The sequence below is a fragment of the Protopterus annectens genome, chromosome 1.part1 (assembly GCF_019279795.1).
Source record: "Protopterus annectens isolate FY-2018-M chromosome 1.part1, PAN1.0, whole genome shotgun sequence".
Lineage (NCBI taxonomy): Eukaryota > Metazoa > Chordata > Ceratodontiformes > Protopteridae > Protopterus > Protopterus annectens.
Genome location: NC_056726.1, coordinates 1,922,721,186 through 1,922,746,807, shown reverse-complemented (window position 1 = coordinate 1,922,746,807; position 25,622 = coordinate 1,922,721,186).

Here is a 25,622-nt window from a genome sequence, read left to right as displayed (position 1 = left end):
AATGACTTGGGAACAGTTACAAAGCTACATTTGGTAGTAGGATAATTAAGGATATGTTTGATATACAGAGATTATACAAGGTTATAGGTATTACTTCGTCATGGAAGAAGGTCATGCATCAATTCAGCTGTTTAAGTAATGGCCTGCTTTGGGATTTTATGATAGGGCTTTGGGTTTGTTGATGACAAGGATTCAGCTTGGTTCAGAGAGGATGGAATACACCAAATGATGTTTGGGTTCAACCTTTTTAATGTATGGTGAGGCTTGTTTTGGAAGGTTGTATTGGATTTTGTTATGAAAGAGGAAGAACAACCTGGTCAGGCTGGTGGGTGGAGAAGAGGGGCAGGCTTGTCCCTCTTCTGTTCCCCCTCTGGTGTTGGATGTTCATTTCAATGACTGGAAAGGAAAGAGAGCAGTTGGATGCTGCTTCATAAGTAAATTAAGCAAGTGGAGGTAAGGAAGATGCTTATTTGGTTGGATGGTTAATTCAATACGTGGAAAAGGAAAGTGAGAGGTAGACACTGCTTGATAAGTAAAATAAGCAAGCAGGGGTGAGTACGCTGCTTATTTTGTCATGGTGAGGGGGCTCATGCTGCCCTAGTTAACAGGTATATGGATGCTTATGCTGTGATTAATAAACTAAAATATTAGTTGGTCAAAGTTATGTTTATGGACCCTCTAATAATGGTCATCAAATGCCATTTGGTTTGATGTCTGTTTATTGAAGGGGACCAGGACGATTTCATTTTCATAGAATTTGGATTTCTGGATTCACATATTTGAAATTCAAAGCTAGAGACTTTTATAATTAATATCACGCTCACAATATTATCACAATGTTAGCAAATTTATTCTTGATCAGCAATAATTTGCAAAGCTTATTTACTGTGGTAGCTTCATTTATGCTTTTTCCCCCATGTACATACTTCCTGAAGCTATACTCAGCACTACTACTCCACATGATGCACAACACACTTTTTATGCTACTGCATGAGTGACTCGTAAAATATTAGAAGAGTAGATCTTCAAAGGAATAACATCTCATTTGCCATGAAAGTGCTTTGTCTTTTCATTTTTGCATAGTCCTACCCTTGGAATATATTCTGAAAGGTGAACAGATACTCCCTACAAGGTAAAAACGTATATTAATTCAAATTGTTATCTTAGATAGCCTTACTAAAAGCTTATGAGGAAAGATAGCTTAAGAATTGTGTCCAAACACTAGAACAGATTAAATGAAACTAATAATTAAAAATAAAAAATGCTAAGAAAACATCATCATTAAAAGCCTATAAAAACTTTAATGTTTTTGTCAAATAGAAACTTCATCAGAACAATATTATCAACATCTAACATCTTGTACTGAGGTGTCACATATACAACTCATGTTAAATATAAAAACAATATTAATAAAATATAACAGCTATACTAAAATGCATCATAATTTTCCTTTTCATAACCAAAGTATGTTGGAATTGAAATCATTTTCACCTGAAATGCCTGTCATTAAAGCACAATTGCCACACAATTACTTGTATTCCACCCTAGTTTCCCTCCACTCACAGCATTCAATATTTTGGCAACACAAAGAACAATTAATACCATATTTCCTTAAAGCATTATTTTCTTCTTTATTTCAAATGTTATATACAGGTTCATGAATTCTGCAAGATAGCTGATATGCAGTTCAACCAACTTAAAATGCTTCAGAAGAGTTGTAGCTGGCAAAACAACTTATCAGGAAGGATACCCATAAGCCTATGATTAACATTTAGAAAAGTAAATATTGTTTACAGTAGGATGAATCTGCTGTTGGCAATATTTGAAACAGGCTTTCGCCAACAGTATCATTTGCAATATTGAAAACAGGGATTTTTGTATGTCTAATTATATAAGTGGACCATATAGAAATGATTGTTTATGGCAGTGTTGTGATTCCCTATTACTTAACCTGTATCCCTGAAATATGTTCTCTCTGGATCATTTTAAGTTACTTTTAAATTTATGGTTTTAAATTCTAGTAGAATGTCAATAGACCTTACTTCAGTGGGTAGGTGTATCCAAGCTGCTGGGGCAATTTTTTTAAAGCTCTTCCATCTGTTATGGAATCAAACCTAGGTCTTATAATGTGTAGCCCCTCTTCCTGGGAGTTTCTGAGCATATAAGCTAAATTTCTAATATGAAGCTTGCATCTGAGCAGGGAGCAAGATGTTATTTGAATTGGGAACCAGTGGAATCTTTGAAAAGGATCACAGTGACGCATATAATGGCTTACTAAGAGTGCACCATGTCATAATTTGTTTTCAACTAATTATAACGTTTGGGTGCTGGTGCTAGATTGCAGAGTTAGGAGAGGTAATGCATATTCTAATTGTGGAATAAGTATGTTTTTCTCTAGACATTATTATGCTGTTGATGATATGAGGTCTGTTTGTCTTGTACAAAATATTAATTTTACTTAACACCTTGTTTATTATCTTTTGAAGACCGACTGGAATGGAGAAAAAATAGCCCTGGTACCAACCCTTAGCCATTTGTCTTTTTGCAGTGCAGAAGGTAGTACTTGTTAATGCTAGACAAGTGAATAAACATGTTTTTTTATTTTCTGTGGGTTGTAGCTGAGTGGTACTTGGTGCAGACTTAAAAGCAATAAATGGGAAACTATATTGTCGTCTGGGGAGCAGTGCATTAATGCCATGGAACATCTGTCTTTTACGATTAGGATATTTTGAGTTGTATTAACACTTTCAAATCAAAGGCTGCTTCAACAAAGTGTTAGTTTAAGGGTGTGCACACACAATAAAGTATTAGTTTAAGGGTGTACACACTTATGCAACCAGCAAATTGTACGTTTTTTATTTTTTATATTTCTTCCCCTAACAGATTTGTTTGTTTTTCAGTTGAATTGTACAGGTTATAGGTCACATTAAAGGTGGGAAACATTTTGAAATGATTTATTGTGGTCTCATTTTGTTGTATCACAAAAACCTGTCATTTTAACAGGGGGGTTGTGAACTTTTTATATCCACTGCATCTACATAAAAATAATGTCCTGTTTTAAAAAATAATTAAAATATGTAGAGCATCTGAGCCTAATTTCGGCCACAAATGTTGAGACAGGATGGCATATACTTGGTTGACAATAGGAAAGAGAATTTTTAAAGCAGCTATTTTGCAACATTTGATAAACACAAGACGGGATTTTTGCCAGGTCAAAATTTTAACATTTCACAGATTATAACATGTAATGCATATCTAATTCTTGTTAATGCTAGGAACATTAATAATAATATAAATTTTGTTTTTAATAGGAAATTTTGCTATGTTCCCACATGAATTATATCGTTATTGTTTGTGAATTATGGTTAAAGAATAAAGACTAGAAACCAGTTCTGTCAGGGTATAAATATTCTTACTGTAACAGACAGACCAACAAAATATCAGGTGGAGATGTTATGACTAGTATTAAAGATAGTTACCAGACCTGTGATTATTAAATGCCCAGTGATAACACAAATACTATAGATTGTATAACTGTGACAATAAAGATAATCCTGGAATATATAACAATTGCTGGAGTGTATAGACCAGCAAAGTCAAGTGCTGATGACCTAGAGGACTTAATTAATTTTTTGCATAAAACACACGAGGGAAGAAGAAGAATAGTGGATGGGGACATACATCTTTCAAAAACAGACTGAAATAATATTGATTCAACAACATTAGTAAGGAAATTATTCACAACATATGCTCGGGATCAACAATTGCTTCAGATTGTAAAAAAGGGAATGGGACATACTAGACATTGTTTGTGGCCCTGAAGAAATTTCTGTTACTTCATATCAAGTTTCACCACCGTTAATTCACAGAGATCATGGGCTTATAAAGGTTAATTTTTTGCTAGATTATCATGCCAAACTGAAGTCTAAATCAATGCACAGAAGATGAATAACAGATTATATGGAAGCAAGAGTCACTATATAAAACTAATTGGAGTAATGCATTCAATGGAAAAACTGCAGAAGGAATGTGGAAAGTTTTGAATGATCAATTGTTTAAAAGCAAAAACTCAGAAAGTGTTTAAAATCAGGGCCTTAAGTCATAATGTCAGGAGGATATATTTCCATAAGAAAAAGATACTTGATTAAGGTGAGAGAAAAAATATAAGAAATGGAAAAGAGGTCAAGCTTCAACTTTGAGAACTGAAATAAACAAGCTGGACAGACAAATTAAGCATTGTGTGAGACAAGATAAAAAAAAAAAAATTAAATAAGTTTGTATAAAGATATTGAACACGATCGGAAACCATTTTATAGATGCATAAGATGAGAAAGGAGTAAATTTATATAAAGATATTGAGCATAATCGGAAACCATTGGATAGATACAAAAGATATGGAAGGAGTAAAGACACAGAAATTGATAAATTGTGTATAGATTCTAAACATTCATTCTTAGACACTTACATTTACAAAATCTTACACAAAGCAGTTTGGCTCAACAAAGGGGTAATACATTGTCCTAGTGACATCTGGTAACCTCAGATACTGAAATCAAATTAGATTATATTGAAAAATAGCTATGCAAACTGGATCTGAGCAAAGCACAGGCAAGAGATGTAATGAGAAATAATGACCTGAGAACACTTCAGCAAAGAACTTACAGTAATATTATATCTATTATTTACTAGGTTGTATAAATATGGGGAGATTCCTTAACAGTGGACACATGCACTCGTAAACCTGTCTTTAAGACAAAGGGAAATCGGGCAAACTCAGAGTCATATAGACCCTTAAGTTAACTTTCATGTTGTGGAAAAGTGATGGGGAAGGTAATATTGGATAAGGTACTGTCAGAATTGGAAATGTTGGGACTTGACGTTGAAAATAGATCAACTACTACCTGTAACATGATATTCTATAACAATATAATAACGGCTATGAAGGAAAAGTCATGTTGTGATGTAATTTATATAGATTTCACTTCCGCATTTGACAGGGTCATGCACAAAACACTGATCAGTAGATTAGAACAAGTATGTTTTGATGTACTATTGATAAAATGGATAGATGCATGGCTTACAAATATGACATGATAGGTATTGTACAGCAACTGGACAAGTAAAATTTGGGGTTACAGTCAGAGTGTACCATAGGGCTCTGTACTAGGCCCACACTTGTTTATATTATATCTTTCTGATATAACTTTTTCATCTGAGTTGTTCTACAGTCTGTATGCAGATGAAGTGAAATTGGGTAAATTCATTACATGCACTACAGATAGGGTATGTCAGCAAAAGAAGTTGACTAAATTGACCGTTTGGGCACAGGAGAATAATATCCTGATAAATACATAAAAAAAATAAAAGTAAGCATATGAGATTTTGGAGACATAAATTGAAATGTGAATATTTAATACAGCACATAGTGATTAAAACTGTAGATTCATTTAAGGACCTGGATATATGGGTAGTTCCAGCTTTGAATTTTTCTAATCATATCAAAAAATTGATTAATGATAGTTATAGAACTATAGGTTGTATAAAAATGATAAAATCTAGGAAATCAGAGATGATGACGTAACTGTTTTTAATTAGACCCAAATTCGAGTATGGAATAACAATATTTAAACCTTCCAATAAGACAAGCATGACTAAACTGAAAAGAGTACAGTGATAATATACCAAGGACATCCATAGATGTGAAAATGTAAGTTATTATGAAAGAGTAAAATATCTGTATTTGTACAGTGTCTCATACAGGTATTTAAGAGAAGACATTATAGGTTCATAGGTTCATAGAAGGTTGCTGGGTTATTGGCCATAGGGCTTTTATAAGCCTAGCCATGTTATACCCTTGTTCCCTTATTGAGTGAGTTGTATGGTCTATATTTGCAGACCGAGTCTATGATCAGCAGTGACTGCCCTTATCCAAGGTAGACATAGGTGAGAACCCTGGGGTAAATTTATGGTCTCCCATCCAGTTGTCTAAGTTACACTTAAATAGGGTCATTGAGGAGTTCTGTTTTATGTGAATTGGGAGTTTGTTCCAGAGGACTGGCAATCTCTGGGAGACATATTGGTCTCTCCAGCATGTCCTGTTAATGTTGTAGAAAATCACTAACAATATTACAATGAATATATATTTTTATGAATGTATTTTTTCTAAACATATATATATATATATATATATATATATATATATATATATATATGTATATATATTTTTATATGAATTTTTATGATTTTATTTTAGGAATGATAATATTAATTAGTTTAAGAATTGAGTGTAGATTATATTTGAATTATGAGTTTTATGTATTTCATATGGAGGAAGTGTCACAATTTCTGTAATGAAATGTTCCAATTGATTAAGTAAGAAAGTATTTAAGTGGAGTTCTGTTTTATGCATGTATTTCATCTGAGGAAGTCTGGTTGCAGATGAAAACGCTATATGTTTGCTTAAGAAGGCATGTGTGTTTATGTATATAGAGGCCAGAAGGGGTGATTTTATGTGTATGGAGTGTTGAATAAAACTTAAACTACATTGAGAAGAATCGTAGGCTTTTTCCAAGTGCTCTGGTTGTTTTTTGGTTTGAATGTTGCAGAAAAGCTTGAGATCCCTAGGATGAGTGAATCTTGTTCTGTTTGACTTGCAGATGTGCAGCATTTCAATTAGGGCAGGGACCAAGACTGCTCTGTAGGCCAGGCACAAGTCACCTCTCAGCAGCCTATAAGATACAGAGTACAGTGACAGGGTGTTTAGTCTATCCATGTAGATCACTGAAGGCCCTGAATTTTCTTGATGAGAATCCTATGAGGTCTCTCTAGCTGCTGCAGGTGTCTGGTGAGGTACATAAAGAAGGGCGCATTCTACTCTGTTAGTGGTCTAATGAGGGATGTCTACAGGGGAGTTATAACATCCTTAGCTCTGGATGCAATGCCCTTACGTATGAGGTATGCAATGTAGAAGGCCTTCCTTTCCACCGTGGACACATGGTGATTGAAGTTAAGGTTGGTATCAACCTGTATTCCCAAATCTCTCACCACAGGATACTGTTACTATTGTAATTTGCAGTGGCTTCCCCTTTGCCAGAAGGGATGATAACACTTTTTTTTTTTTGCATTTAGTATAAGTCCATGGCTTTGGCACTAATCATTTGTCTGTGTAAGCCCTTTTTGTAGTATGTCAACATCAATGGGGGACTCAATGATTGCACCCAGTTTGCAGTCATCGGCAAACGTGATAAGCCACAGGCCATCTATTTTCACCTGGACTTCTGAGAAATAGATTCCAAACAGTAGGGGGCCTAATACAGATCCCTGTGGTACACCACTGGTAACTGGTCTGTTGGTAGAGGTGGAATCCCCAACTTTGACTGTATGCATTTTGTTGGTGAGCCAGTTGACTACCCATCTAGTGACATATGGGTTAATTCCCAGCTGGGTAAGTTTCTCAATAATATCTGAGTGGAGAATTGTGTCAAAAGCCTTGGCTAAGCCACAATAGGCTTTATGTACTATTGTGCCTTCATCCAGGGCTTTGGTGACATTCTCAAATAAGTCCACCAGGTTTACTAAGCACAATCTACCCTTAATAAAGCCAAATTGGGTTGGCTCAAGAGTTTGAAGCTCACCTGTGTCTTTGCTGATAAGGTCCATGATGATTCTCTCCATGGCCTTGCAGATAAGACTGATTAGGCTTATGGGTTTATAGTTCCCAGGGTTGGTGCTTGGACCCCCTTTGTGCAAGGGAATTACTGTTGCTGTTTTCCACTCTACTGGGACAAAGCCAGTATTTAGACTATAGCTGAAGAGAGTGCCAAGCAGTTCAACTTGGTCCTGTTTTAGACCATTTAGTAGGCAGCCTGGGATGGTATCCTGTACTATAGAGGCTGTGTTTTTGGCCATAAAGAATGTGGTTATGACCTAATCTTTGGAGATACTAAGTAGAGGACTGGTGACATGTATGCTTTGGGGTATGTCTGGTGGGGACGCGGGTTGATGTTTGCACAAAATCTGTCTACTGGCAGGTTGGCAATGTCCTCAGGGTCAGTTTGAGTGTTACCTTCCACTACTAGTTCAGCACAAAGCTGGGCCTTCCCTTTTAGATTTCTGATGTAGCTAAAAAATGCCTTGTGATTATTCTTAGCTACAGGTGCTAGTTTAGCTTTGTAATTGGCTTTAGAGGACTCAATATCTAATTTGCTTGTTCAAGCTGTGGAGGGTGTCCTTCCTCTGATGAATCAGTTCCCTCTTGTTCTTGGACATTAGTTTCTTCCTGCTGATGCTATTTATGCTTGATGTCCACCAGGGTGACTTGTTTTTTGTGAGGATCTTGTTTTGATCTGTTCAGGTCCAGCTGAGTCTTTACATTTGTATAGGTGTTTATATAGGGCATTTGTGTACACCTCTGTATAGCAGTCATTGCTGACAGTGGTATCAGGGGGTTGAAACTATTTATGCCATCACTTAGGAGGCTATAGTTTGCTTTGGAGAAATGTTTTAGCCTTTTTCCTCTTGGGGGGGGGGGTGCAGCTGTGATCGTTACTTCGAACGAGAGTGATTTTATGATCAGACATTTACCAAGGAGGGCAACACATTATTCAGGTATTTAGGGCATTTGGAGACAATTACCTCTTGAAATGTTTGTGGTTATCATAAAGTAGTAGAGAATTATCAAGCAACCTATGTGGAAGATTTTATATGAATGAGAAGTGCACTAATCGGTTCTCTGAGAGAGCAGCTGAAGCATGCAACAAACTATTAAATTACATTAAACAAACACTAGTTTAGATATTTTTAAGTACAGCCTGGACACATTATGGAAACAACAGTTTTGGTATGTTGGCGGACTAGAAGGTCATTAATACCCATGCTTGAAATATTAGGTTAGCTGATGATTAGTCGTTAAATTCCAACAGATTAGCACTTTTCTTGATGGCAGGAAAGATCTGAAGGAATTTTCATGCAAACCTGGCTTTTAGTCAGTTCTGCTTGAACTAGCTAATTATTTGGGCATGTGGAAGGTGCCCTGAAGCTTTAGCTGGCAAGGTGTATCTCAGGACTGTGTAGTCTAGTAGTAATTACACTATAGTATCATTGGTTGTTAGTTATATATGTGTATTGGAAGTATGAAATGCTGTCAGAAGTACCACTGACAGAGTTATAAAGTACTTTGAATTAAGGAGAAAGTTCCAAAGTATTTTCTAAATGTATATTTCTCTTATGAATAAACAAAGCATATGTGTTCAGCACTTGCTCCTCATTTTTGTACATAATGAAACTTCAATTTTTTTCTTGAAAATATATTCACTTGCACTGGCATCAATATTAGAGGTCAAAATCATAGCATTACTCCTATAAGTAAACTCATATTTCTAGTGTTCATCAAAAATACATTGCAATAAATGGATACAAGCAGACTACACTGATCTAAAATGAATTATGTTACACCACATAACCCTTTTTGAAAAACATAACTATATAGGTGAAGCTGGGACATTAACCTCCCCAATTGTCACACCATTATTTTGCTGATAATTGTTTCATAAAATAAAAAAAAAATATTATGAAGAATTAAAACCACACTTTAACATAATAAATGTATTTAATTGTGCTTAGGTATATTGCTTTTAAGCAACATTTCTTTGAACTACTCAGACTCATACAGCATTATGCTGTGCAGGAAAGTTGTATATAGAAATGCTATACCTAAAATATACAAAAGTAACCCACAAGTCATTGTCTGTTACACTTCTCTAATTTTCATAATACAGTAAAACAAGAAAATATGGTAAAATATACTTTAGCTTATTATTAACAAAATGACAAGGAATTCAGTTTCTTATTCTTGAGAGGGCATTACAGGTTGCATTTGGGTGTAGGGAAACATTTTGATGGAAGTTTGTAAGTCCAGCTAAAGTTTCAGATCCAAATCAAGAATCAATTCACCTACCCAAGTAACAAGATCATTCTTAGATGTTTCCAGGTTCTTTTACATTTCCTGATCAATGCAGGTAGTTTATTCCACAATCCAGGAACTCTTAGTATCAGACACGGGTATCTCAAACTTCATTACACTTAGGCATCTAGAACTTTAAAGTTCTTTTTCTAAGTTCAATGTTGCTTTGAAAGGTTTCTAAATCGATTGCAGCCTGAAGATAATTATCATGAAATGCTTTATATAAAAAATTAAATGTTTACTTTATATATCAATATTGTAGTGTGCATAAACTGTTTACATCTCTCATATGTCATATTCAGTGAATGCAACATTTTCTTAGTGAATTTTCTTCTCATCGATTCCAGATTCTTAAGCTGTTAAACTGTGTAAATACAAATTATACAATTACTGGCCATTAGCATTCCAAAACAAGCACGCTGATTGGCCAGCCCAACCAGTGTGCCCACTGTAGATCCGAGAATATACTAACAGAAAAATGTCTGGTCGCCCATTCTTTTTCCCATTAGTATATCTCCTGATTTTGTTTACTTTTTTTTTTTGCCCCCCCCCAAAAGAAAATGGAAGACCTAAAATGAATGAGGGAAGTGGCGCAGACAAAAAGAAGGACTATCAGGCATGTAGAACATGCCTGATTAACCTTTTTTTTTGCCTGCGTTGTTTCCCTCCTTTGTTTTAAGTCTCCCGATTTCTTTTTCTTTTTTTTTTTTTTTCAATTAAAATAAAAAAGAAATGGAGATCTTCCTTTCTCCATTGCTGCCTCTGCACAGCACTGATGTATTGCCTAAGCATGGGGACATAAGTCCCTTATGCATGCACAGTACATCAGAAATGGCCCAGGATACCAGAAAACTGTGGAAGGACAACACGGAGGCATTATACAATGACATTTTTTAAGAAAAGTAAGTATTTTTTTCTTAAATAATGTCACTGTATAATAGCAATAACCCACAGATGGATGTGGGCAATGCTGTATTTACCCACAGCTGGCTTTGACTGGTCACAAGGGTGAACCACACCAACCATGGGTAAATCCAGCATTGCCCACACCCACCATGGGTTATTGCTTAACTATATTATTATATTCAGGGATATGTTGAACATAAGTCTTTCATAAATATTTTTAGCAATTAATAACTAGATTTCTGATCATAACATGTAGTTGTTTCATGGCTGGACAGATTAACGTGTCTGCATGTAAACCAAAGGTAAAGCCATCAGAAATAGTAATTATCATGCCTTTTATAATGTTTGTCCTGTTGCAGTATAATAGATATGTACACATTTCTGGAAACACTGGGAAACATAAAGGTCCTACCAAACACCCTAATATTGGATGATTTCAATTACCCAGACATTAACTGGGAAAACTACTCCCTTGCCCAACATTTCCTAGAATTTATAGGTTCATAGGTAGGTACTAGGCTATCGGCCCTAGGGCCCATACAAGCCTAGCCAAAAAATGTACCCTGGCTTTCGCCACCCAAAAAAATTATTTTCCTGTGCCCCTGTTGAGCAGAGCCACAGAAGTGATCCCCGGGGTGAATTTCCCATTTTCCATCCAATCATCAAGATTTTTCTTGCAGAGTGCTAATGGGGAGCTCTGTTTGACATAGATAGGTAGTCTGTTCCAGAGTATGGGAAGTCTCTGGGACAGGAATCTATCCCTCCAGCATGTTCTGGTTATTGTGGTGACAAGGTTAAGGTCCCTAGAGCATGTAGCTCGGAGGAATTGGGATTTCTTTAAGTGGAGCATGTCCAACAGCTCTGGGTTTGACATAGCTTTGTATGTTAGGCAGAGATCGCCCCTGAGTAGGCGATATGTGATGGAGTAAAGCTGTAGCTTTTTGAGACGGTCTGCATAGGGCATCTGTTTGAGGCCAGTAATCGTCTTTGTGAGGTATTTCTGTGGTCTTTCCAGTTGTTGTAGATGTCTTGTGAGGTACATACCAAAAGGGGCATTGTACTCTATAATGGGTCTAATGAGTGATGAGTAGAGGGGAGCAATGACCTCTTTTTTTCTGGATGAGAATCCTTTTGTGATGAGATGAGCCATGTAGAAGGCTTTCCTGACCACTGTGGCGATGTGATTATCAAAGGAGAGACTACTGTCCACCTGTGTCCCAAGGTCTCTTATCACATTTTTGTCATTAAGTAGACTACCAGCTATGGGGTAGTTCATGGGTACAGAGTTTTTACTAAAGGGGATGACAATACACTTTTTGGCATTGAGCTTCAGGCCATGGCTTTGACACCAGGTATCTGTCTCTGTGAGGCCCTTTTGTAGTTTGTCCACATCATTAGGAGTTTTGATTATGGCTCCTAGTTTGCAGTCATCTGCAAACTTTGTTAGCCAAAGACCTTCTGTGTTGGCCTGCACTTCAGAGAAGTATATACCAAACAGGAGAGGACCCAGGACTGAACCCTGTGGTACTCCACTTGTCACTGGTCTGATGTCGGATTTGGAATCTGCTACTTTCACAGTGTGGGTTCTGTCCATGAGCCAGTTGGCAACCCATCTTGAAACATAGGGATTTATACCTAGTTTAGTGAGCTTATCTATAATTCCAGAGTGGGGGATGGTGTCGAAAGCCTTGGCGAGATCTAGATAAGCTGTGTGAACCATTTTACCCTCATCTATGGCTTTGGTGACTGCTTCAAAGAAGTCAATCAGGTTTAGGAGACATGATCTGCCTTTTACAAATCCAAACTGAGTAGGGTCCAGAGTTTGGAGATTACCAATGTCTCTGCTTATGAGTTCCATGATGATACATTCCATGGCCTTGCAGACCAGGCTCGTCAGGCTAATGGGGCAGTAGTTCCCGGGGTCCGTCGTGGCTCCTCCTTTGTGGAGTGGGATAACTGTCGCGGTGCGCCATTCAGTGGGTACAAAGCCTGAGGTGAGGCTATGATTGAACATGGTGCTTAGGTAGGGTGCCAGTTCATTCTGTAGTTCGTGTAGAACGCAGCCTGAGATATTGTCAGGTCCCATGTAAGCTGTGTTCTTGGCTTTGGAGAGTGTGTTTTTTACCTGTGCAGCCATGATTATAGGAACTTTGCATTCTTCCGGTATAGAGATGGGCCCTCTAGGGGGTGAGAGGGGGGTAAAGTTAGCACTGAACCTATCTGCTAGGATGTTGGCAATATCAGTTGGTTCTGTATATTTAGTGCCATTATGCTGCAACTCAGAGCAGATCTGAGTGTTCCCATTTAGATTCTTGACATAGCTATAGAATGCTTTGTGGTTGTCTTTAGAGTCAGTGGCAATTTTGTTTTCGTAACTAGCTTTGGATGATTTTATGAGGGGTCTCAGCTTCTTACTGAGGTTGACCAGGGAGATCCTCCAGTCATGGGATTTTACTCTTTTTTGCAACAGTTTCTTTCTTCTATTGTAGAGTTTGTTAATGGCAGAGGACCACCAGATTGGCTTCCTTTTTTTGGAGGATAACATCTTGGTTCTATTAGGGATAGCATGATCCATGCACTTGTGTAAGTGCTTATAAAGTGCATTTGTGTAGGATTCGGCAATCATACCTCTATTGTCCATCTGCATGGGTGTCATGAAGTTTGCCACTTCTGTCTTAAGAAGTGTGAAGTTGGCTTTTGAGAAGTTTTTTACGATGGTTTCCCTAATTGGGGCTGGGGGTGGGATGTGGATGTCTAGGTTGATAAGCTTGTGGTCGGATGTGACCAACGAGGAATTGACCTCTGGTGTGGAACACCAGTTTCCCATGTTGGTAATGACCAGTCTAGGATATTGCTGCCCCTGGCGGGGGTGTGAATAAGTTGATCCAAGGCGTTGGAATTTATGAATTCTAGAAAACGTTGAGCAAAAGAGGTGGTACATGAGTAGTTTTCCCAGTTAATGGTGGGGTAGTTGAAATCGCCCATTATTAGGGTGTTGGGTTGTACCCTAATACTTTTCAGTGTATCAAGAAATGAGGAGTGTGAATCCTGGGGCATGGTGGGGGGTCTGTAGCAAGCTACAATTTGGATTGCGGTCTTGCCCAGAGTTAGTTGCACTTGGATAATCTTGGATGCATTATGCTGTGCAACTAGCCTGGAGGTATGGATATCCTTAAGGAATATCGACACGCCTCCGCCTTTAGTGCTTCTTTCTGGGTTAGGTGGCCAAAAGGTGTGGTATGAATTGAAGCCTGGTAATGCAGGGGTCCTCTCTGGAGCTTTGAATCAGGTCTCTGTCACTGCACAGATGTCAATATTCTCCGTTTTAAGGAGTGCCTCGAGTGAGTGCATTTTGAGGTTTAGACTTCTAGCATTGAGTAGCATTGCCCTCAGATTTTGCTTGCTTGTACCTGTTACAGTGGTGAATTTGTCATTTGAACCTTGCCTAAAAAAGGCACTATAGGGGCCAGTATCCGGAATCCTAAGGGCGACAGGTGCAAGCCATCTCTGGCAAAGCATCGTGGACTGTCGATCATGTCATCCCAGGCAGACAAATAGTGGATCCCCTTAGAATGACACCAGATGCTTAGCCAATTGTTGAAGTCAATCATTTTGTCCTTGTACTGTGGTATCATTCTGGGTGATGGCAGGATGCTACTCAGGGTTTGGGTCATACTTGCCTGGGATACAAAATTGGAGAGCTCCTCCATGTCTCTTTTCATGTAGTCCAGGGTGGTATGTCTCAGGTCATTTACACCAACATGGACAATGACAGTGTCATATTTGTACTTATTGTGGAGTGACCTGAGTGCATGTGCTATGTGGTGGATCCTGGCACCTGAGAAGCAGCTGACAGTAACTTTCTCCTTGTTTAGTCTAGTGAGTGGAACATCAGTGTGCCTGACTGTAGAGTCACCTATGACTAGAGTGTTGGGTACGTTGTTATGCCTTATGGGCTGTGGTTGAGTGGCACACTGAGTTTGTGGGCTATGTGTCATTTGGGTTGTGTTGGGGGGTGGAGTTTGCTTGTGTTTATGCTTTGGATGGCCCTGGTGCTTGGGCAGGTTTTTATTGAGAGCCTCTGCAAATGTAGGTGTGTGTGTTTTGTGTTTCTATGTGTGTGTTTTGGTGGTGTAGGTTTTGAGGGACTATGTGTTGAGTGTGGTGTGGTGCAAGTGTTTACCCTCTCCTCTTGACTGTCTAGTCCAGTCTTGGGTGAAGAGAGATTTGCTTCCAGTTTGGCTATATAAGTGCATCTCTCACAGGTTGTAGTGTTGGGTGGTAGGAGGAGAGGGTTGTCTGTGTACATGAAGCAATTGCTGCATTGCCTCAAGATGCCCAAATTCATCAGGTAGACAGGAGAAATCACTGGGAGCTGACACTTAGACATGCCTGGATAAGTGCTTATTTATTAAGTACTAAAAACTGCTTTCCACTAGACAAGTGAGGAAAGTTGAGTGCTGTAGTAAACTCAAATGCCCTGGATCAACTGGTCAACACTCCCACCAGAGGTGACAACATATTGGACCTGGTCATCAACAACTTGGGCGACCAGTGTTCCTCACCGGAGGACAACCCCTCACTGGTTAGATCTTATCATAAAGAAATCACTCTGGATATCCACATTTTGCCCCCACCCCTGGTCAAAGAAACCACTGTGAAAAACTTTTCAAAAGCAAACTTCATGTTACTTAAGACCGAGGTGGAAAGTTTCAAAGCCCCCATGCTAAAGGATAACACTGTCCAAGCTGCAAAATCCTTTACTAATGCATTCTACGGGCACCTACAAGAATGCATGGATCATGTTATCCCAAGCAAAACCAAGACGCACTCCTCCAAGAAACGGAAACCAGTCTGGTGGACCCCTGTCATAAACAAGCTATACAACAGAAGGAGGAAACTAGTACAGAAAAGAATAAAATCCCAAGAAGGGAAGGCATCTCTGATCAGTATCAGCAAGAAACTATGATCCCTCAAAAAATCATCCAAGGCTAGCTTCGAAAGAAAAATTGCCAAGGACTCCAAAGATAACCACAAAGCATTCTTTAGCTATGTCAAAATTCTAAGTGGCAATGCTCAGATCTGCTCAGTTCATGCAGAATGGCACAAAATACACTGAACTGACTGAAATCAGCAACATCCTGGAAGACAGGTTCAGTGCAAACTTCACCACCCCCTCTCACCCCCAAAAGGGCCCATAACCATACCAGAAGAATGTAGAGCCCCTGAAATCACAGACACTCAAGTTAAAACAGCCCTCTCCAAATCCAAAAACACAGCATCAATGGGACCAGACAGTGTCCCAGGCTGCGTCCTACATGAGCTCAAAAACGAACTAACCCCTCACCTAAACAAACTGTTCAAACTCAGCCTCTCCACAGGCTATGTACCTATAGAGGGGCATACAGTAATGGTTATTCCACTCCACAAAGGAGGAGCCACAACAGACCCCAGGAACTATCGCCCTATAAGCCTGACTAGCTTGGTCTGCAAGGCTATGGTGCGCATCATCATGGAACTCATTAACAGAGACATTGGGAACCTCCAAACACTGGACCCTACCCAGTTCGGCTTTGTTAAGGGCAGATCATGTCTCCTAAACCTGATGGACTTCTTTGAGACAGTTACCAAGGCTATAGATGAGGGAAAGGTGGTACACACAGCCTACCTAGACCTTGCAAAGGCCTTTGACACTATTCCCCATTCTGGTATTATAGACCAGCCTGAGCATAAACTCCTATGTCACAAGATGGGTTGCCAACTAGCTCATGGACAGAACCTACTTGGTGAGAGCTGTGGGAGCTAGGTCCGATTCTAAACTGGTTACAAGTGATGTTCCCCAGGGCTTAGTCCTAGGACCCCTCTTGTTCTGTATATACTTCTCAGAGGTGCAGGTAAGCACAGGAGGACTATGGCTGACCAAGTTTTCAGATGACTGCAAACTAGGGGCTATAATTGACTCTCTGGCTGACACAGACATCCTCCAAAAGGATCTCAATAAGATGGATACCTGGTTTCAAAATCATGGCCTCAAGCTAAATGCCAAAAAGTGCATAGTCATCCCCTTTGGAAAAAAATTAAATACCCACAAACTACCTCATAGGTGGTAGCCCCCCAAATACGGGATCTGGGGACCCAAGTAGATAGTAATCTCTCCTTTGATAATCACATTGCCAAAGTGGTTAGAAAATCCTTCTATGTGGCCCACCTAATCACAAAAGGGTTCGCATCCAGATCAAAGAGGTCATTGTGCCCCTCTACTCATCACTCATCAGACACATCATAGAGTACAATGCCCCATTTGGGATGTACCTTACAAGACACCGGCAACAGCTGGAAAGACCACAGAAGTACCTCAACAAGAGGATCACTGGCCTCAAACAGATGCCTTATGCAGCTCGATTGAAGAAACTCCAGCTGTACTCGGTTGCATACCGACTACTCAGAGGTGATCTCTGCCTGACATACAAGGTCATGTCCAACCCAGAATTGATGGACATGCTCCACCTAAATAAACCATATCCCCTCGAGCCACATGCTCTAGGGATCTAAACCTCACCACAACAATAAATAGGACTTGCTGGAGAGATAGATTCCTGTCCCAGAGATTTCCCATGCTTTGGAACAAGATTCCAATCTACATTAGGCAGACTCGTCACTAACACTCTTCAAGAGAAACTTTGACGAGTGGATGGGAAACAGAAAGTTTACCCCGGGGATCACTTCAGTGGGTCAGCTGGACAGAGGCACAGGGAACTAATCTAAGGGGGTGGCGAAAGCCAACACATTCTGGCTAGGCTTATAAAGGCCTTCGGGCAGATAGCCTAGTACCTACCTATAAACTTATGCTTTGTTTTAATAAATGTTTTATCAAAGTACATAAAACTGCACTTATCAGCACTACATTTAAAGAGTATGGACTCTGCTCAATGCTAATCCCAGCCATATAAGAGCTGACTGCAACAAAATCATTCTCATTTGAGATGATAAAGCCAGTTTTACAATAACTGACAGATTTTCTATGCTAATAATTTTTATTTTTTTTTTTTTTGGAGATGGGTACAAAGACTACAGACAGAGCAGGGTCCACTATGGTGATATACCAGAATTAATTGTAAGTATCCAGAAGTAGTACCATTGATGACCACAGCTTCTAATTGTCCCACCATCCATACTGTTATCCGTTTTTTAATACATAGATTAAACAAAGCATCACACAGTACTTTATAAAGCACAGAAGAAGGAAACAAATCAAAGGCTTTAGCAAAATCCATCCATTAATCCATTAAAGCACAACCTTAACAATTGATGTGAGACTACAAATTCACCCCCAGTGTGGCACCTGTGTCCCTCATTGACAGGGGCAGTCAGTGCTAATCACTGATTTGCTCTGCTCAATGACCATCTAACCATGGTCAAGTAGGTAACAAGTGTATTACATGGCTAGGCTTGTTATGGTCTTAGGGCCATTAGCCTAGTAACCTCCTATGAACCTATGATCTAAATAACATCTAAAGATAATCCTAGATCATATGCAACAGTCTCATAAAATTTTACATGATTAGTGAGAGTACAGCCATCCTTGTTGATGCATTGCTGGTTAATATCCAATCGTGCCATTTTATTATTATCATTCATTAGATAAATAAGAAACTTTTCAAAGCATTTGCATAAGATGGACATTAGGCTGACTGGCATTTAATTCTTTATATCATTTCTGTTACCCTTTTGATAAACAAGTATGATATGACATTTTTTTCCAAGCATTTGGAATATTGCCCAAAAGAAGACGATTAACGACATTGTTTAGTACTGACACAAGAGTGACCTTTAAATATTGACACAAGAGTGACCTTTAAATTATGCAGCAAGATAGCTTTTGGATAAGATGTAAACCAAGAATCCATGTGCCTCATTTGGTAGAAACTGAGGTGAAAGTAAAAGATTTCATGGCACTCATTGAAAAGAGTAGTGGCCCTTTATTTATATACAGAAATTAAGTCTTATTTACAACATATTAAATATTTATAAATATTTATAAATGTATATATATGCAAATATATTTACACATATTCAGAATTCCCTTTACAATCATACTAAATTGTCATCCCTATTAGACCCTGACTCCTTTTTCCATAACCAACATCCAATTTTACTTAATATTGTTGTTAAAATCCATTTACCATTAAATGTAATTTAATTTATTGTTTCATTCCATATAACCCATATAACTTTGTATTTGTTCTTTTTATACATATTCTTTATGCCTGTTTTATAATATCCATATTTAATCATATCCATGTTTATCTTATCCACTTCTTTTATATCTATGAAAAAAATGTTTTCCCATAACTTTTTTACTGTTTTACATTTCAAAAACACGCATTTCTTAGTTTTTTCTTCTTGACAATGTAAACATATTCTATCACTTTTCTTTTTCTATGGCATATTTCCTTTGACTTATAAATTGTTTATTACCAGTCTCCACAAAAAGATCTTGACATTCTACTTTTTGACTACATCATTTCCTTGTTATTTTTATAACTTTTATTTTCATCTGATTATATCATACTTTTCTTTCTCTGTATCATCAGTTCTTATTTTTCACAAAAATATTTTTCTTGGTAACATTTTATTTCTTCATTTATACACTCTCCTTTTTTGACTCTTTTTTACCATTCCTAAACATTTAGCATGCTTATATTTGTACAATGTTACTACTAATCGAACATCTTTTTTCTTTTATCCACTTTAGCACCTTATCTAAATTTAATGAAGCTGCATATACCATGTGGTTAATTAATCCTAAACCTCCCTCCTCTTTATTTACATACAAATCTCCTCTTTTTTACTGGGTTTAATCTAGGACACCATATAAATGAAAACATTATCTACAATAATCAATTTTCAAATATTGTTGGTAACATACATACATCAGTAGTGAATTTAAAAAATAAGCCTTTTTTCTAAATGATAATTTATATGTTTTCCAGAAAAGACAAGTTGGTCATTTTTTCTATTGTTTTCCCATTGGATTCTACCTACATCTTTATTTCCAAATGTTATACCTAACAAAGAAATGTCATTCATTGTAAAATATAACCCCCTATCTTTACATCATCTAAATGTTTACTTTTTAAAGTTAATGCTTGCAATGTATCCCTTTTGTCATTACACTTGTGTGTTATCCAGTGTAGTTTTTTCACATCCATGTGTACAACCTGCATTGTACAATGGGCGTACATGTGGCACATATTCACTGTGAAAATTAATACACGGCAATAGTCAGCAATTTTAACAAATGCAAACATACCTGCAAAAAATAATAGTGAAATATGAATGTGAAAAGGAGTTGTACAACCTGGGTCCACATTAGGGTAAAGCAAAACAAGGTAAGTTGACACATTACAAATGCATGTGTACAGCACAGAGGCTGCTCTAGAATCCACACAGAAATACATTTAACCGAATGGAAAATGTATGGCAAATGGCCAGATGGATTGCTGATGTCCACAGAACTGGACATGTATAAAACACACATACACAGTAATGTGCAATCATGCCACATCAACATGCACAGGTAAGCAAGTTAAAAATTACAAGAAGATACAAGTATACTGTCATGCAAACGTCAAATATAAAAAACGCAGGAGTATGTCAACCACACTGCTTATTACAGATTAGAGGACACTTCTCTGAGCATCATTACAGCACATCAGCAGTAACTCAGCATGTCAGCTCAGGATAAAACAAAGGGAGAAAGTGTCTCAGTGTTCATGAAGAACAAGTACACTGCAACAAACAAGAGTGTGAATTTCTTGAGATGCTTATTAAACATAATGCCAAACAAACTGATAGTTTGGCAACTGACTTAACCAACTTGGGCAATTCCATCAGACAGGATAATAATCTGTATGCAAGATACAGATACAAATATTTTAGGATCTTCAGCAAAATTGACCAACATCTGCGTAATTTAAAGGCAGCTAAAATGAAGAAAATTGAGAGGGACAATGGTACAGCTTACCCTTACCCCTGTCTTGACAAAGATGGGATACTAAATATCAACAATACAATATTCACCAATCGCCAGTCATCTATAATAATACTATCACTGATGTGGTAAGTGCTAATAACCAGGGAATAGTCCAGGGAGGTCACCAAATGAATTACCTATTAATGATATGAATGAATTTTCATATGACTGAGGTGTTTGGATAGATTAAGAGCCAAATCAAGGTTTTGGGTATTATAACTAATTAAATCCTCAGTATTTTTCTATGCCTTCCAGGAGGAACCAATGAGAACAAAAGAACCAAACATACCCCAATTCTACCAACCAACAATGAGGCAATTACAGCAATCATTGGAAAGGATAACAGTTTTGTGAACAGAATGAACTGAAGCAGATTTAGAAATAACATAAACATAGATTGAGGAAAACTTTCTACTGATTCCCCAGAATGTAGCATTAACCTCTATGGTTTTAGTCAACTAATTACAACACCCACTCATAAGAATAAAAGCACTGATACTGGCTCCATACTAGACTGGATCCTTACCTCCAATCCAGACTTATGCCATAACACTAACAGCCTACCAGACTTCTTAAGTGACCACCTCCCTATCCATGTGCAAAGACACACCATCTAACTCCCTAAAACCCATTTATTCAGAGACCGCTGCAAACTCTCTAACTTTAATGCCAAAACATGTAATAACAAGCTGTCATTAATAAACTGATCCTTCCTTCAACACCTTCACCTTAATTATGCAGTGTTAGAATTTAACCAGATTTTCTTAGCATCCTGGACTCTCTAGCACTCCTCAGAAAAAATAGGGTAAAAACTAACCATGCACCCAGGCTAACAAAAAACAATAAATGCCCGATACAAAAAAGAGATACTATCTGGAAACAATGGCTAAATACTAAATCTTGTTTGCTACTCCAACAATACAAAGAACTTAGGAACCTCACCAAGAAGCAAATCAATGGAGATAAGAAAAACTTTTCCGATGAGGCTCAAAATACCCACCACTCTAACCCTAAAAAATTCTGGCACAACATTAACAAAATCCTCCACCCTGGCAGTCCTACAATACCCAGTCCCTACCCTAAGAACATTTCACAAGAAGCTGTAACACTGTTAAAGAATTATTTTATTGAATCTATCCAAAAACTAATCCACACTCACCATAACGAGAATCCCACCCCCCTTTGTCCTACACTACTAATATCCCCCTTTCTCTCTTGAACAAGTTCCTACTGCTTATATAAAATCTCTTCTACTTAAGCTCAAGCCATGTTCTCCCTCCACTGATAACCTACCTCCCCTTTTTCTTAAAATCACAGCACACTCTATTACATACCCTATCTCAGTGCTTGTAAAAAGATCAATCCTAGAGTCTACTGTTCCTGATATCTGGAAATCTTTCTACACTATATGCCTTCACAAAGGAGACAACTCCCCTGATCCCTCTAATTTCAGACCTATAGGTATTCTTTCACCCCTCTCAAAAATCTTCAAAAAATGCATTCACAAACAACATCTCAAATACATTATCCAGAATAAACTTCTCACCCCCACTCAACATGGCTTTAGGCCAAATCACAGCACTGCTACAGCTCTTCTTTCATTCACTCATTCCATAGCAGAGGCCAGAGACAATAACCTACTAGTTTTCTATCTTTTCCTGGATCTCTCTAAAGCTATTGATACTGTATTCCAGTCTAAACTACTAACCAAACTATCCAATCTCAACCTCTCCTCCTCCACTATACTTTGGTTCTGTAGCTACGTCTCCAATAGGCTACAGCCAGTCAGCTGGAAATCCTATTGCTCTCTCTTCTTACCCATACAGACTGGTGTCTCACAAGGCTTCATTTTAGGCTCCCTTCTCTTCAACATTTTTACTAAAAACCTCCAGTCATCCTGTGGCACCTCCTCCCTTATACAATATGCCAATGGCTCAACTCGTTATCTCTTTCTCTAACGACATCACTCACCTTCAATCTATTACTCAAAACTCATTTCTCAACATTGAAAAATCGTTAACCAATAATCAACTCATCCTGAACCCTAAAAAAAGCTTCTTTTCAATCTTAACTCTCTCTCCCATCACCAAACAACTTTCACCATCACATCTCTTGACAACACCATTATCAAAGCTGAGTCAAACACTAAGCTTTTAGGAATCACAATTGGCCAACTAAAATTTGACCTCCATATTCAACAATGCATAAAAAACATACCAAAAACTGGGACTACTATACTGAAGCAGAAAATTCTTGTCTTCTGATTCCAAACACACTCTGGCACAGGCCTTTTTCCTTCCCTGTCTTCTCTATGCATCTCCTATCCTTACACATCTACAATCCACCTTAATCACAAAGCTAGAACAAACATATAACAAAATAGCTAGACTTTCCAGCAGCCAGCCTAACAAAACTCACCACTACCTTGCTCTTAAACAACTCCAATGGCTTGAATTTCCTCAATTACTATTGTTATCCCAGTTACAATTCACTCACTTGTTAATCAATAAACTTTCAGCCTGCCCTTCCTTCGTCTTCCTAGTATCCCTCTATAGTTCTACTTGCTCCCTCCGTAGCTCCAATCAGCTCCTTCTCAATATCTACAAACCTAACAAAAACATAGGTAAACTACTATAAAAAAGCACTATTACCCAAGCCTGAAGTAAATTACTCAATAGCATTCATACTATTAAACATACAAACAGATTAAAACAAGAACTAAAACACTTCTGGCAAACTATCACTTCTGTCCTTGCCAGGAACAAACCTAACCCCCTTCCCCTCCCTATATGTCAGGACCCAACCTAGTACACCCCCTTTCTCTCTTTCTCCCTTTATACTATATCTTTATCTCTATCAACTTTGTAGACTATAAAATACCTCTTGTGGGCCTATGAGAAGTTGTCAGCAGTTTATTTTTGTACATATATTTCTTCTATACAGTTCTTCTGGATTTAGATAGAATCCTCCAGTAAGACAATCAAAAACTATCAACAGACTACTGTATATACAATTTTATGTAATATGGATACTGACTGTTATGCTATAGACCTAAATATGTTATCCAAATTCAGTCTGTCTTTTGCTCTAAATAACCTATATGTTTATCCCTATGTTCACTAGAACCAAACTGTCAATCTTATTTAAATTCTTTATGCAATTGTTTTAACCTTACTGTATCATGTAACTATATATTCCATTTGTATTGTTTTCTTACTTGCTTTGTTAGTAGTATAATCAGAACCTTTCTCCTCGGGTCGCCACTGAAAATGGGCCTTTTGGCTCACTTGGACTAAATCAGTTAACAAACGACAAATAAATAATGAATAAATGAACTGTATGTTGGACTTTTAATATTGTTACTAATCAGGATGGAGATTTTAGAATATATAACTTTTCAGAAACTCCTTTAGATGTACAAGTGGCCAAAATATTAACTAAACGTTTGACATTTGTTCTATCCACAAAGGCAAACCAGGTCGCAAGTTTTCTGGACTTGAAACTTTTTTTGAGGAAATTACATTTTAAACCATGTTTTGAAGATATCCTGGGCCCCAGACAAGGACTCAATATTTCTTGCACATACAGCCTACCTCTCCACCCAGCTTTGCTGTTGTAGGAAAAGGCATGTGAATTGGATTTTAGGGAAATGTTTAATAACAATAAGAATGAGTTTTTTAATAATTTAATTTGATAAGGCCATTTTATTATTGATTTTCTAAGGCAGCACAATACCAGGGTTATGAAATCGGATAAAAGGGGGTGCGTTGGTTATAATGAACATGCATGACTATAACAATAGGATGCTTAATATCCTCCAGAATGATACATATGAGTTAATATCAAAAAAACAATGTAACGGTGCTTATAGGCAAATTAGCTCTCAAATTCATGGCATGTTTATTGACAAGAGAATAGATCTTGATATTTACAACTATTTAAATATGGCAGCCCCTTAAATCCCAGTTATTTTTGGAGTTCCTAAAATCCAAAAGGATTGAAATAATCTGCCTATACGTCCAATTGTGGATGGGAGATAATCTATAACTTACTTATGCACTAAATACTTGCACAATACATTAAAGGAATTTTTGAAGGCTGAGAAACAAATTTGTAAAGATTCTTGGAGTTTTTTAAGTACAATTAATCAGCTGTAGTTTAAGGATGATGATGTATTTTTGACAATTGATGTTAAGGACTTATACACAGTCATACTCCAATTTATAGGGATACAATGGGTGACTGAATTTTTACTAACAAAAGGGGATAACACAGGAATATATTAATTTATATGAAGAATTGTTGGATATAGTACTTAGTAATAATTTCCTATACTTTGATGCTCAATATTATTTCCAAAAAACTGCTGTTGCAATGTGTTCTTCAAGTGGGGCCACCTTTGCTAATATTGTAAGGACCAATGGGAAAGCAGGTTTATATTTAATGACAGTACAATGAATGATAAAATACACCTTTTATGTACATTGCCTTGATGATATTTTTATACTCTGGAAGATCAAGAAAGAAAATATTTATCGGTTCATGCAGTATATCAATAACACTATAGAGTTTTTGTCACTTACACATGAGGTTAACACTGAAGAAATAGATTATTTAGATGTATCCCTGATGAAAAATAGAGAAAATCAAAGGTATAATTCAAGAACTCATAGAAAAAAGGCATATTCCAATACCTTTCTTCACTTTTGTTGTGCTCAC